Source organism: Zonotrichia leucophrys, unplaced genomic scaffold, assembly GCF_028769735.1.
Source record: "Zonotrichia leucophrys gambelii isolate GWCS_2022_RI unplaced genomic scaffold, RI_Zleu_2.0 Scaffold_1062_16655, whole genome shotgun sequence".
NCBI classification, from domain to species: Eukaryota; Metazoa; Chordata; class Aves; order Passeriformes; family Passerellidae; genus Zonotrichia; species Zonotrichia leucophrys.
Genome location: NW_026993267.1, coordinates 4,406 through 16,655, shown reverse-complemented (window position 1 = coordinate 16,655; position 12,250 = coordinate 4,406). Strand labels below are relative to the sequence as shown.

Sequence of the window (12,250 nt, the reverse complement as noted above, 5' to 3'; positions counted from 1 at the left end):
CTTGGCAGTGACTCTGGACAACACTGTTGTTTATCTGTGGAATTACGGTACTAGGGAGATTATCCCCCTGCTGCAGACGGAGCATCCAGATATTTACATTTCCTCTGTGTCATTGGATTGCTGGTGGCACAAGTAGTGCTGAGGTTCAGGTGAATGCAGGAGTAAAACTAGAGGTGTTTTCTAGGGATTGACAGAACTGTGGGGCCTGGGGACAAAACCTTGGCTGGCAGAGGAAGGATGCCATGCACTTGACTTGTCTTCCCTGGTGTGGGGTGGAACTGCCCAGTGTGCAAGGCAGGGTTTGATTTGGGGGTTTTCTGATAAGTAGCGTAACCTTCTGTGCTATAGTCAAGAGATACACATTTTCTCTGTTCCCTTACTGAGAGAGCTGAATGCCAGAGCCTGTGCAGTGAGGTTCCTAGGGCACAGAAGCAGGATTGGGTTTCTTCTGAAGAACTTTTTGCTTTGCCTCTCCAGCTATGGGACATTGAGCAGCTGAAACGTCCCCGAACCATGACCAGCCATTGTGGCCGTGTGGGAACCCTCAGCTGGAACAGCTGCATCCTCTCCAGGTAAAGCAGTGGGTCAAGGGCAGTTTCCAGTTGTTGCAAACTCCTATCCCTCAATCTATGTGTGGCATGGGTTAGGGATAGCAGAGAGACGTTTGTCCTGGCTTGGGATCCTTACTCAGCCTTATCTGTTGGGGCTGTGAGGAGAAGGCCTCTTTCCTGTATTGCAATTTGTGCTGAAGTTGTAAAGAGCTTGTGTGGGTGTTTCACTCACACCAACAGACCTGTGTGGCTGGTAACACTGGTTGAAACCCAGTGGCAGCTATAGCAGTCTTGCAACAAAAAAAAATGGATTTGGGTGAAAATGTGCAGCCTGACCCTGCAAGCCATCTCTTCTCTCTGCAGTGGTGCATGGACTGGGCACATCCATCACCACAATGTCCAAGTGGCTGAGCATCACGTGGCCACCCTTGCTGGCCACACACACGAGGTTTGCGGACTCAAATGGTCTCTGGATGGCCGCTACCTGGCCAGCGGTGGCAATGACAGTCTGGCGAACGTCTGGCCATGCACCCAAGGTGGGGGTGGCAACTTTGCTCCTGTACAGACCTTCACTCAGCACCAGGGTGCTGTCAAGGTGAGCACAGAGCTGCCACGGGCGGGTATGTGTGTGCAAGGCAGGCATGCAGCACTGGCTGGGTGCAGGTTGCCTCTTGTATGTTTTAAAGTGAACTCTCCTCTCTCAGGCCTGGCGTGGTGCACATGGCAGATGAATGTTCCAGCCACTGGAGGTGGCACTAGTGACAGACATATCCACATCTGGAACGTGTTTTCTGGCGCCTGCCTCAGTGCTGTTGATACCCGCTCCCAGGTGAGAGATGAACATCAGCTTGGAGACAAACACCTTCTGGCAGCACACCTCCACAGAGCTGCTGGCTCCTCAGGCCCAGAGGCACAGGGAAGGAGGGGGACCATGCTGGCCTCCAAGTGGTGAGCATCAGCACATGCACCTTGTCGCACCTGTGTTACTGCCTGTTTGCAGGTCTCTTCTATCCTATGGTCCACAAACTACAGGAAGCTCATTTCAGCCCATGGCTTTGCATAGAATCAGCTGGTTATATGGAAGTATCCAAGAATGAACAAGGTTGCAGAGCTGCAAGGTAGGTGGACAGGGCCTGGGTGGGGGGGCTGTTAGAGGTTGAAGACAGCTGCACTCCTTGGTTGGAGCCTGCAGCATTACTGATACAGGACAGTATCCGGGGCCATGCTGCTAGGAGTAAAGCATGCCCACGGGGCTGTGGAAGAGATACCATTGATCCAAGTGTACGCTTGGGGTCTGAAATCATGCTGCCACAGCCAGTGAGGAGACAGCTATGCAAGCTGGCAGGGCTCATGGGAGCATACAGGAGTAAATGTGCATGTGCTGATCAGCTCATCCCTGATTGCACATTCCTTCTCCTCCTCAGTTCATACTGATAGAATCTTGAACCTGACCTTGAGTCCAGATGGTACATCAATGGCCTCAGCAGCTGCTGATGAAACACTGCGGATCTGGCGCTGTCTTGAGATGGACCCCATAAAGAAGAACAAGAAAGAGAAGGCAAACAGTGCCAAAAGCAGTGTTCTTCACCAGAGCATCTGCTGAGAGCACGGGATTGTTGTGGGGAGGGGGATATTTGGTTTACACGCTATACAGTATTTTAAATGTTAATGAACTGCTTTACTTGACTTTTTCTTAATGGAGTCTGATGGAAGAAAAAGCCATGGCTCCTAAACCCAAGTCCTTCTCCCTGAGGCTGGGGATCTGGGCAAGGTGTGGAGACCTAGGTCTTAAGGGCCAGTTTACAGGCTCCTGAGCTTAGCACAGCCTAGCAGAAGGATGCTGTGCAAGGGCTGTACTTCTGTTTCTGTCCCAGCTAAGATAGATATGTCACCTGGCCCATCTAGATGCTGACTACAAGCACAGCAGCTCCACCTCAGGCTCAACTGAAAGCACAGCATGGCTGTGGCCTCAGTTTGTGTTGTCCTGGCCTGTCTCACAAGCCCAGGGACACCTTCCTATGGCTCTGCACAGTACCACACTGTGCCTAGCACCAGCTCTGCCTCCTGAGCCTTACAGCAGCTGGAACCTTCAAAGGTTCCGACTTGTGCTCTGCCAAGGCCAGTGAGTGTGTAACCACACCCACCAGAGCACCCCCTCACACACACATAAAGCTGATATGGGGGGCACAGTCTCAAAAGACAGCCACTGAGCCAGCACCTTCCCAGCAGAGCTGCTGGTGCATGCATCCCCATTTGGCCACTTGGGAAAGATCAGGAGGCCCAAGGATGGAGCTCTCCCTCAGACACAAATCCTCAGGCCACAGCTGTCTCTAAAGGGGAAGCAGGCAGGAACCCAGATGCAAGGCTGGGCTCTTGCACAGAGCTGTGCTGTTGTTGTAGGAGCCCTGTCCCACAGCCCTGCACTTGGTGCTGGGAGTTAGCACAGACTTGCCCTGTAGGGCCACAGCTGATTAGGCTTTCCCTGGTCCCTGACCTGGAAGGAAAGCTTCATATGCCAAAAAGTTCCTGTCATTTTTGCAGTCCCATGTAAGAGCAGCTCAGCTTTCTCACAGACTCTTTCTTTCTCCTTAGCACGTGCCCCAGACCCAGATGCTGTGCATGACACAGCCCTTAGAGGACCTCTGAGCATTACTAGAGGATAATGATACTGCAGGGTCTTTGACCCCATGCTGGTCTCTTACAGTCCTGGAGTGAGGAGGAGCAGAGGAAGGAAGTGGGCACTGATCCAGCAGGCCCAGTGAACACAGCCCTGTAAGGTGTGAATTCAGTTCACAGCACGACAGCATATTAATTACCAAGTGCCATGGCCAGCCCATAGAAGAGCACAGCTAACAGTGCTATGAATAAGAAGCTTGACTAGGCCAATATTCAAGCAGCAATCAATTTATTATTTAATATGGTAAAGTATGAGCAATACAGCGCTGGGTACAGTGGGGGAAGTTTTCCCTCCAACTGCACACCAATAATTGAGGATTACAGGTATTTATAGGGGTACTCATCAGCTTTCTCAGCAGTTTCTATTTCCAATTTTTTTACAATTCAGCAATTTTTATTCCAACTTATTACATCACAATTCTATACACTATTGTGATTTTAGTTTTTCTCAGGATGTATCTCAAAGGAGTATCCCCAGATGGTGACGGTCCAGTTTCCGAAAGAAGAAAGATGAATCCCATCTGGTGGGGTCCAGCTCCCCAGATGTGTGTCCACCTTTTAATTGCAGAGACTATACATCTCATAACAGTGATGTCCAGCTTCCCTTTGGTCGAAACCATAAACCCTTGAGGTGATGTTCATCTTCCTTTCTCAAGCTGTTTTTCTCTGCTTCAATAAGGCGTGAGATAAGCATATTTGTTTTATATATATTCCAAAGCTATAGTTTCAAGGATACAAGTAATATTCTAAAATTATACTTCAAAAGGTTATTATTGCAGAGCTTTTTTATGGATTAAATGCAAGAAAAAAGCAACATTCTAAACACCTTAATTCCAATGCTCCTGAATCAACCAGGGTTAATTGTGTGGTAAATAGGTATGATTCGTGCTGATAAAATTGAAACAGTAATCAATATTGATACAGTAATTAATATCCGGAAATAATAAAATAAGTTAAAAATAGTAATGCCAAAGAGGAGAGGGAGAGGAGGGGCTCCACCTCCCCCCCCCCCCCCGCCTTTCCCAGCAGATGTTTTTTCAAGGACCACAGGAAAAAAGCTGAAGATAGAGTTGCTAAAAATGAAGAACCTGCTTTGGTCCCAGAAAATGCTAATTATAAGGGACTTATTGCCTTGATATGTAGATGCAGTGATATGTTAGTCTTGGCTTACATTGTACTGGCTTGGTGCGCATGTGTAACCCAAAGGTGAATTAAAGGACAGCAAAGAAGACTACATAGCCTTTATCAGTGATGACCCCTGAAGACTTGTGCGACCACCAAACCGAGTGGTGGCGCATGCGTGGTAAAGGTGGTAATGAAGGCAGAGACAAAAAAGTGATGAACGGAAAATGGGAGGAGATGGAATTGACATATGGCATATAAGGGGTGACTTTCACTTGGCAAGCTTGTACGTCAAGTGGCAAGGGTCATTGAACCCTGCCCTCCGTACCCCGCGGTATCTCTTGCTATGCGCTATTATTGGAACCAAATTATCCCTTATTTTAATCGAATTATATTGTATCCAATTTTATATTTTTATTTTAACTGTTCAGTTAAAATTGTTACTACTTTTAATATTGTTTTTATGATGGGATAATTGGGCAAACATAACAATTGCAAACAAAACATAGGTTCAAAGGCCTTTTTCCATGCTTTATTTTTCTTAGTTACTTATTAGAATTCATAGCTCTTCCATTGTCGGGGTCCACACATTTCACATTCACAAGTACACACGTCGCCTGTTTGTACCTGACATGAAACACAGCTTTGCATCTCACAGAGGCCACTTTGGGGTCCCTTAAAACATTTCTGGGGCACATTTGGGGCAGTTTTGGGTCTGAGGAGGGAATTCAGACAGAACTTGAGGGTTTGGAGGACACCTGGGGAAGCCGGGTGGGCACTTCGAGGGGCACTCAGAGATTCTGAGGAATAGTTTGGGGTCCCAGGCAGCACGTGGGGGTCCAGGGGGGCCCTTGGAGGTCAGGAAGGGGAATTTGGGGCCCTTCGGGGTCCGGGCGGGACCCTGGGAGGCTCGAATGGGGTTCTCTGGGGCGCGGGGGTGAGGGGAGTTGTAAGCACGGGTATCATACGGTTCACCGGGGCCGCGGAGCATCACGGGAGTTCGAGGCGCAGCTGCAATGGCTCTCGATGGGGCGCGGGGCATGACGGGAGATGAAGTCCCGAGTGGACTAGCGCTGGAGGTGCGCTGCGGAGCATGATGGGAGCTGTAGTCGCGGAAGTGGGTCGAACGCGTCATTTGGGGGTCCGGGAGGGCACTTATGGGACACTTCTGCGTCCGACCTGCGACTTGAGATCCTCGGGGGGGGACGTAAATGGTTCGAGAGTACTCGGGGGGAGCTCGGGGAGCTCCAACCGGGCTATTTAGGGCGCGGGGCACGGCAGGAGTTTCTCCAGGCGCGGGACTGTGTTCTGAGGGGCTCTGGGGCCGCGGGGGATGAGAGAAGATGAATTCCCAAGAGTGGCTGTACCGGGCATCTGTGGGGTTGGGAGCACTCAGGGGGTCTGGGGACGCTTTGGGGGGGTCCCGTATGGGCGCTGAGGGGGCACTGAGGGATCCTGGAGGGTCTGGGGGGCATTTATGGGACAGACGGGGGCGGATCCCGCGGGGGGGGGGAAGTCTGTGGAGCGCGGGGCATGACGGGCATTGTAGTTCCGGCTCTAACGGGGTTGTAACCGGGGGCGGGGCATGATGACAGTTGAAGGCGAACAGGAAAGATGGCGCCAACCTTAGGCACCGCCCCCAGGCCTGGATCCCTGGCCCTGATTGGCTGCAGGCAGTGATTGGCGGGAGCCTCGGCAAATGGGATGCGGTGGAGGTGGGAACAGCCCATTCACCCTCCTCCAGTCCATCCCAGTGCAGACCAGTTCATCCTCAGTACAACCCAGTTCAAACCCAGTGCCCCTCCAATCCCTCCCAGTACAGCCCAGTCCCTCCCAATACACGTGAGTTTATTCCCAGTCCCTTCCAGTTCACCCCAGTTTCATCCAGAGGATGCCCCAGTGTCCCCAGTTTGCCCCAGTATCACTCCCAGTATGTCCCAGTGTACCCCCACAGTCCATCCCAGTCCACCCAGATTCCCCCTCAGCATTCCTCGTGTTCCCAGGTCGTCCAACTCTTCCCCAGTGTACCCCAGTATGTCCCAGTCCTCCCCAATGTTTCCAAGGACAGTTTCATTTCTCACGGTGGCCGTGGCAGCCAAACCCAGCAGTGGGGTCCCTGCACTGCCCATGGCCACAGCCCCTTGCAGTGCCCAGTGCAGCTTGGCCTGATGATCCACTCTCACAGCTGGCCCAGGGCAGCTCTGCAGTGCCTTTGGTGGCACCTGGGGCTGGCACACACCTGAGCAGTGTGTCTGTTTGCAGTGGGGAAACTCAGGAGTTTCAGATTGCTTCAAAAAATACAAAAAGTGAAAATCCCTCTTAGGTGAGTGCAGCCAGCTCTGCAAGCACAGCAGGGCCCAGGGCAGTGAGGACAGACAGGATGGGGCTGGGCAATGTGGAGCAAGGTTGTCCACACTGGGTCAGAGCTCCAGGCACAGCTTCTGTGAGCAGGCCAGAGCTGCTGAGGAGAGACCCTGGGTCAATATCAATCGCAGACTGCTGAAATCATCTCTGCTCTAAAGGGAGATAATATAAAATACTTCATTTAAAATAAGAATGTGTATTTCTTACAAGTTATTTGAAATCTTTTTCCATCACCTGATTAGGAAAACTTTAATGATTCTCACAGGGCTTTGGTGTTGTTTACATCAAGCTCAGTCCTGGGGAGTGTCTTTAAAAAACTTTTCAAGAACTCAAAATTAAATTGAAACTCTGAAGTTTTTTGAAGTTTTAATGTGTTCCACTGAGGGATATGACTGGGAAAGTGTCCCCAGGTTCCAGTTAGAGCAGAACACTCGAGGCAGTGATGACAGCTGGGGACAAACAAGGCAAAGTTGTCTCTGGTGCTGAGCACACCTGGATGTGTTTGAGGAATGCAAAGGGCCAAGGTCTGAGCCCCAGCCCCTGGCCAGGCAGATCCTGTCCCTCCCTCCTTGCTCAGGGCTCTTCCCGGGATGGGCACTGGCATGTGGGGATGTGCAATGCCAAGGGCAGGAGCATGGGGCGGCCCCTGCCAGGCTGCTGAGCAGGGACAAGGAGGCAACGAGGCCCCAGCCCTGCAAGGGTCACTTGTCTCCTGCTCCTGCCTCAGGCCCAGGGCCAGCAGCCATGGCCAAAGTGCTGCCCAAGGTGGCTCTGGCAGGGCTGTCTTGCAGCTGCTGCCCATCCCTGTGCCCTGTGCAGCCCAGGCTGTCCCACGGTGTCCCTGTCCTGCGCCTCTGTCCCTGCAGGCTGTCGGCATCCCCCGGCTGCCCCACCTGGCTGGGCCCTTCCTTTGCTGACAGCTCTGCCTCTGCCTGCCTCTGCCTGCCCACACAAAGCCTTGGCCTTGATACCAAAAGGGTTAATTCCATTTTTGCCCTGTCTGTGAACTTTCATCACAACAATAAGGCATGCAGGTTCTGCTTTCCCAGCAGGAATGATTGGAAGAGAAGATGAAGACATCTGGCTCAAGAATGTAGTGACAGAAAAAAGAAGGTCCGAATCTGGGAACTTGGGGTAGATTTTAGGGTAATCGGTAAATTGTAATACACATTTGGTGACACTGGTAGAATTACATGTCCACATAAGGTTAGGAGTTATCCCTCGCTAGACCTCAGGCCTGAATAAATGATACCCACTTAAACAGGAAATTAGTGTTGACAAGTCTTATTCTGATATTTCAGAGATTTGGTGGCAGTGGAGCCTCACAGAACCAAGGAGTCAGCTGTGACACTGAGCAAACTCATGGAACAAAGGGTCCATTGTGACACAGCAGAACCCCATGGAACCAAAATCCATTTTGGCACACTGGGGCCACATTGAACCAATGTCCATTGTGATACTGCAGATCTAAGGAGACCATTGTGACACTGAGAAACCTGTTGGAACCAAGGGGCCATTGTGACACAGCAAGGCCTGGTGGAACCATGGGTCCATTGTGACACTGCAGAACCTCACAGAACAAAGGTGACCATGTTCTACTGTGGAACCTCATGAAACAAAGGGACCACGGTGACACTGCGAAACCAAGGAGACTACTGTTTGCAGTTGGAAAGCTCATGGAACCAGAAGTCCATTGTGACACAGCAAGGCCTTGTGGAACCAAGGGACCATTCTTAAACTGTGTAGCCTCATGGAACCATGAGAAATTGTGACACAGCGTGGCCACATGGAGCCAAGGGGCCACTGTGACACTGCAGATCCAAGGAGACCATTGGGACTGAGGAACCTCATGGAACCAAGAGTCCATTGTTCTACTGTGGGGCCTAGGGGAACCACAGGGATGACAGTGACTTTGTGGGCCTTCATGGAACAATGGAGACTGTTCTGACACTTTGGGACCCACTATAGCATGGCAGGGTTTCATGGAACCAAGGGGACTCCAGTGAACACTGTGGGTCTCCATGGGATGAAGGGTCCGATGGAACCAAGGATACCATTGTGACACTGTGGGGCATCATGGAACAGTCCATTTTGACACAGCAGGGCCTCATGGAACCATGGAGGCCATTTTTACACTTTGAGGCCTCGTGAAACAAAAAGGCCGTTGTGGCACTTCAGAGCCTTGTGGAGCCAAGGGGACCACAGTGACACTGTGGGGCTCAGTGAAACAAATCGTCTGTTGTGACACTGCAAGGTCTTATGGAATCATGGAGACCATTGTGACACCAAAAGCCTCACTAAACCAAGGGGCCATTGTGACACTAGAAGGCCGCATGGAAGCAAGGAATCATTGTGGCACCATGGAGTGTTGGCAGACCAAATGGCAGTTGTCACAGTGTGTGGCACCACGGAGTCCATTGTGACATTACAGGGCCCCATGGAATCCTGGAGGCCATTGTGACACTTTGAGGCCTCTTTGAATCAAGGGGCTCTACATGGCCTCATGGAACCAAGGAGCCCCTTCTGACATTGTGAATCCCTATGGAAGCAAGTGTCCATTGTGATATTGCAGCACCCAGGAGACCCCTGTGACACAGCAAGGCCTCATGGAAGCAAGGAATCATTGTGACACTATGGGATCCCATGGAAACAAGGGGCCAGTGTGACACATCTGGGCCTCATGGAAACAAGGATCCAGTATGACACCACCATTGTGACACTGCAGGGCCCCATGGAAACAAGGGAACAGGTAACAGCTCTGGTTGGCTTGGCCTGACTGGTCCAACTGTCCTTGGCTTGTTGACAGTCTCTGCTCATGTGCCCCTGAAACACTGGGGCTCTGGGCTTTCCTTCAACTGGAACAGAACTGTTCTTCTCATTCAAGTATCCATGGCCAAAATGGGATTTCCCCTCCAAAATTCCCAATATTCAGGGATTGCTCCCAGATAAAGCTGACATTACCAACAAGTCTGGCTGACCATGACTTCCTGAGAGCTGGCTCTCACTTGCCTTCAAATACTGAGGCTCTGCGCTTTCCTTCCTATGGGAAGAAACTGTCCTTTCTGCACACGCACCCATAGCCAAAATTGATACTTTTCAAAAGCTGCTCCTGCTCCAGACCCAGGGCCCATCCCAAAGCTGGGGCAGATACAAAGCTGTGTCCATTTCTGTTCATTGCTGTTCTGCTGGAGATGGATCCTCAGCCACTTGGAGGTTGGTGATGAATTTTATTACTCCAGAGGCCTCTACCTTGTGGAGCTCTTCAGTTCAGCAATTCAATGAAAAAGGTTCCTAAACATTTGTTCAAAACACCTGAACAAGAAAGGCCAAGGGAATAATCTAAGTTTTCAGTTTTGTGTGGTTAATGAGACACATTTCAGAAATGTCTTCAAAGTGAATCTGCTACACTGAAAAAAAAAAAAAAAAAAGCAGTGAGAACTGTTTTGTCCAGTATTCATCTCCTCTTTATATTTGGTATCAGCAATGTCCAATTGATATTGACGCCCAGCACCTTCTGTTGGAGTCTGAACAGATAGGAAAAAAAAACCCTCATGGCTGACAATCAATAGGACTTTGTCCCCATATCCTCCCCACAATTTCCTTCATCCAATCCCTGGCACTCATATGGGTTAGGAATGGATCAGCCAAGAGGAGCAGGGCAGGGATTCTTCCCCTGTGCTCAGCACTGCTGGGGCAGCCCCTCGAGTGCTGTGTCCAGTTCTGGGCCCCCCAATTCAGGAAGGGCATGGAGGGGCTGGAGCGTGTCCAGAGAAGGGAAACAAGGCTGGGGAGGGGTCTGGAGCACAAGTCCTGTGAGGAGCAGCTGAGGGAGCTGGGGTTGTTTATCCTGGAAAAGAGGAGGCTCAGGGAAGACAAGGCCAAGTCAGGGCACAGGTTGGACTTGATGATCTCCAAGGGCTTTTCCAACCTTGCAGATTCTGGGATGCTCGAAACCCACTTTTGGAGAAGTTTCAGGATGAGTCCTGGGCCTCCCCTTCAGGAGCTCCAGTAGCCCAGGTCCCTCAGCTTCTCCTGCCAGCCCCAAAGCCCATCCTGTCAGTCCTGCAGTGCCTCTGCAGCTCCTCCTCACTGCCCAGAACAGGGAGCCCCAGAGCCAGACACAGCAGCCCAGATGTGCCCCCTGGCCTGGGGTGCCTCTGGCAAGGGAGCAGCACCAGGCACTGTAGGAGCCTGCAGACAATTCCTGCAGCACTCGTAGGATGATGCTGCTGCCCAAGGGACGTTCCCACGGGGCCAAGTCAGGAACTGCAATGGGGAGTGGGGCCAGAGAGGAAAGGGCAAACAGAGATGGGCTGTTTGCAGGGAAGGGGAGAAGGATGGGCAATAGGAAGAAATCTGGATCAGGAAAGAGGAAAGAAAGCAAAGGAAAAATCCAAGGAAATGCTCAGGGCAGTTTGGGGGTGGCTGCCAGGCAGCCCTGGCTCTGAGCAACAGCGTCTGCAGTGGCACAGGAAACTCCCAGCTGATGGGAACAAACTTTCTGGCTGACTGCAGAGGCCAGGACAAAGCTGAGTGGTTTCCCTGGTGTCCCCCAGCCCTTGCTGGCCCCAGGGGCTGATGGCATTTGTGCTCCCTCAGGTTCATGTCCCCACACCAACAGCATGGGGGTGCTCCCCCTGCTCTGTGCAACGCAAACAGGGGCTGCTGAGCCAATGCTGCCGTGTCTGTGCCTGCAAGGATGGGGCACCTGTGTGAGCTGGGGCAGAGTCCAGGGCTACAGAGGGGGGATGTTGTTGGCAGCTCCATCAGCACGCTCTGGGACGCTGCCCTGGGATGTCCAGCACACTGGGGATGGATCAGCCCCTGCTCTGCTGCTCCTTCCCGTCTGCCCCAGGGCCCTTGCAGAGCCCCAGCCATGCTGTTTGCCCCCAGCCTGCCCACGGCCAGCCTGGGGCTGCTCACGGGGCTTTTCTGTGCTGAGCATTGGCCTGGGCGTGTTCTTGAGTGAGCCTGGGCAAGGAGCCTGGAGCCCCCAGGCCCTGGGCTGAGGCGTCAGCGCTGCCCCAGCAGTGCCCATGGCCTGTCCCTGCTGCAGCCCCGGCACTGCCACCCCCAGGGCTGTGCCTGGCCCCGAGAGCACTCAGGCCCTGCAGCAACACCAGGGCCACCAGGGCAGCGGGGCAGGGCCACGGCAGCAGCACTGGCAACACCAAGTGCTGCTGCTGCTGGGCACAGCTGCTGGGCCAGCACTGATCTGCCCCCAGTAGGCATTGCTGCTGCAGCTCCAGAGAAGGGAACAAAAGGGCAGAAAAGTTCTGCAGTTTTCCGCTGAAAATTTTTTTGGTAGAGATCATAATTTCATTTAAGGACACCAAGAACACAGCCCCTCATTGCCACAGTCTGTGGCCACAGGGATGGTGGAGAGGAACAAAATGACCAGTTGAACAAACAATGACATTTCTTTTTGGACAATAAGAGAAAAGTAAAACAAAGGTAAAGAAACTCTAAAATGAAACCAAGAAGAAATATCAAAGATTACTTTTATTACAAGTGATTTGCAAACACTGGCCAGCAGT

The 12,250-nt window shown here is 51.9% G+C and overlaps 1 pseudogene; it reads left to right on the top strand.

Annotated features, from left to right (window-relative positions):
- Nucleotides 1-4: 4 nt before the first annotated feature.
- On the top strand, nt 5-2,154 carry LOC135442091 (cell division cycle protein 20 homolog; annotated as a pseudogene).
- The last annotated feature ends 10,096 nt before the right edge of the window (nt 2,155-12,250 follow it).